Genomic DNA, 3125 nt, shown 5'->3' on the forward strand with positions numbered 1-3125 from the left:
GATTGATTCGATGCTATCCTTATATCGAAGATTTTAAGAAGAAAGATCTTTTAAAGCGTGATTCTTTAAAATGTTTGAAATAGTTTAAATTAGTAGTCACAAATCTCTCGTTTCAAAGATATGCAGTATCATACCCAGTACAATTGGATACGATCCTTTATACCTTTAAAGACAATTGATTTTTGACTTTTGAAAATTTGTACACTAAAAAAGGTTATTCAAATATTTAATTCACCGAAAAATCATACCCAGTACGATTGAGTACCATTTTCTGAATTTCCCAAATATTGAATATTGTCTTATTTCTGAATTTTTGAATGATAAAAAAAACTGAGAATTGGCTCAAAATGCTTTTATTTGTTTTAAAATAACAGTGAAACAACTAATATCAACCAAAATATTAAAATTTGAATCACGATGCAACAATATAGAAAAAATCAAAGTTACAAACATGGATTACTATACGAAAATATTATACAAGTAAACAAAAGAACAAACTAACAGGATTTAAATAATAGTGCAAAAGGCTAATAATCAATATAAAACAAAAATACAGGAAATAACATGAAAACTAAAGTGACACATAGTACAGAAAACAATTTGGAAATAATTTGTAAACTATTAAATATATGAAAACTTACAAAATGAATCAACACATGATTGGATTTAAAAGGATGCGATATGTAAAATAAAACTAAGAATATGTGAATGAATATGAAAATAAATATTGTGAAAGAAGTAATTTGGAGCTAATAATATACAAAAATATTTAAAAACAATACATATCTATTTTAAGATGATAATATACAAAAAAATCGATGTAAACAGATATATAATGAAGATACAATAAAAATAAGGAATGAACAGATTCATGAAAGATGAATGACCAATATATAATAAAATTATGTGTACATGAAAGAATATTTACTAACAAAGAAATAATGATATATATTTCTTTTAAAGAATAAATTATGTATATAATAAATTTAAAAGGAAATATAAGTAGAAATTATATAAAATATCATGGAATTAAAATATAAATTACAAGATTGAATTAACTTTATCATAAATTATATACGTAATATAAGAACATTTATACAAAATATTATACTAAATAATATGAGATAAACGAACTTAATAATAACTTTAAAAAACGAAGTAAAATTATTAAAGTAACTAGAAATATAAAATAAATAATCAAGGATTAAAATGTATGTTAAGTGAACTTTTATAATAATAATGAATTATACAATGTAAAAGAAAACTTAATCAAAATAATATATGTACAGATAATAATAAAATTTAAACTAAATATTATACAAAATGTTAAAATAATATAATATATAAAAAACTTCAAAATAATTACATAAATAAAAACAAAGTAAAACTGTTAAAAAGCTCAACACATGTATAAAAATATTAAATGAATTTTAAAACAATGAATTATACAAATAGAAAACTCAATTAAATCAGAATTAAAATAGAAGAGATAATTTACAAAATTAAAAAACAATTGAAATAGAAATAATGACTAAAGCGCAATATGCGCGAATGTCTAGGGTTCAAAATTGAAAATATTCCAGATCCCAAATCATAACGTTCAGTCGCGGGCTGCATTGCAAAAACTTGTAAATTCTATGACAGATTTAAAAAGAAATAAAGCATAAATAAGGATCAATTTGAAGGTCTGCGTGAAGAAGAAGGGTTAGTCGCGAAATTTGACCATCTGAAAGGCCAAGGCGCGGATCCAGCCTCTGGATCGGGCTTGCGCGCGGATCTACCCTCCCCTATACACGACGCTGTTTCATGTCCTGCACAAAACAAGGTACAAAAACCTAAAACTAACAAAACAAATCAGAATAAAACAAAACCTAAGGCCTTATACATTCGGCCAGACCTAAACCCTTGCATCCATTTGGTTCTTCCTTAACCTAAACCTAATCCCCTGTTTTAAACATTCATCCACCATTGTCAACGGTGATTTAGCATATCCCAACCTCGAGGGATGCGGGTTTCGGCCATGAAATCCCTTCTTTGCTCCGATTTCAACAGAGCAGACGGAACCTCTTAGCACTCGTAAGGTAAATCTCTCATTTTCCTTTTTTCTCTTTTATGCGAAGGGATTTTGTAGAGAAATGAAGAAAGAAAAATGAATTGAAACACTGGAAAATGCAATATCAAATTACCTTAGTTTTTCATTGCTTTTTCCTCTCTTTTTTTTATTTCGTAATCCCGATTTCAGTGTTTACAACGGCTTTTTATAGCCAAAATACATCAAGAATATTCTGGAAAAAATAAATAAAATAAAAAATCTTTATTTTTTTGTTGTATTGTTGTTATCTACTGCTTGCTGCTGTGGTTGTTAGTTCGTTGCAGGTACAACTGTGCATGGAGAAACTGCTCGTGGGCGATAATGCGAAGACTTCCAGAAGCTTCACCATTTGGGCCCTATGAGCCTGCTTTGAAATCGGCTGGCTGGAGGCTGTTGCGAAGGCCACTGGTGGTTGCTTGTGGCGGGAGGAGACGTTCGTGGAAGCTGCAGTGCTGTTTGGCTAGGGTTTCAGTTTTTGGAATAGAAATTTTAGGTCATTTGGGCTAGTTTTGGGATTTTAGTTTTTGGGCTTTTATTGGGTGTTGGGTTTTGTACTAGGCTACTATAATTTGGGGTTAATGGGTTTTGAAATTTGGGCTGTAAATGGACTGTTAAAGTTGGGACTTTTTATTTTTATTTTAATTTTTTTTATTAACGGGCCCGGGCAAAATGGGCCTATTACAGCTTTAAAACACATACACAACCAAAATTCCCATCATCGAATTATCAAAACTAAACTTATTAAACAATAATAATGAGAACATACTAAATCAAAACTGAGCATAATGGGCAAGTTCACATATATGCCATTTCTTAGTATAAAGCACATCCAAAATAACCAAACATATTTACGATTGACATCTCCATACCTCATGCAAAATCATTAACCAAATTCAATATACAAACACATAACACATATTATGTTCATTCGTGACACATAGCATATTAATCAAAATAGACTCAAACCATTATTATACCAGAACAGAATTCAAGCATAGAAATAAGCCATTTTCGCATGGCCTTTATACAAAAT

The 3125-nt window shown here is 29.1% G+C and overlaps 1 long non-coding RNA gene across 1 annotated transcript; it reads left to right on the forward strand.

The window, feature by feature from the left end:
• Window positions 1-1687: 1687 nt before the first annotated feature.
• On the forward strand, window positions 1688-2784 carry LOC108488358 (uncharacterized). The gene is made up of 2 exons (XR_001871736.2): window positions 1688-2081; window positions 2367-2784. It is a non-coding gene; the product is annotated as an uncharacterized LOC108488358 (long non-coding RNA).
• Window positions 2785-3125: the final 341 nt, after the last annotated feature.

Source organism: Gossypium arboreum, chromosome 1 (genome assembly GCF_025698485.1).
Source record: "Gossypium arboreum isolate Shixiya-1 chromosome 1, ASM2569848v2, whole genome shotgun sequence".
Classification (NCBI taxonomy): Eukaryota; Viridiplantae; Streptophyta; class Magnoliopsida; order Malvales; family Malvaceae; genus Gossypium; species Gossypium arboreum.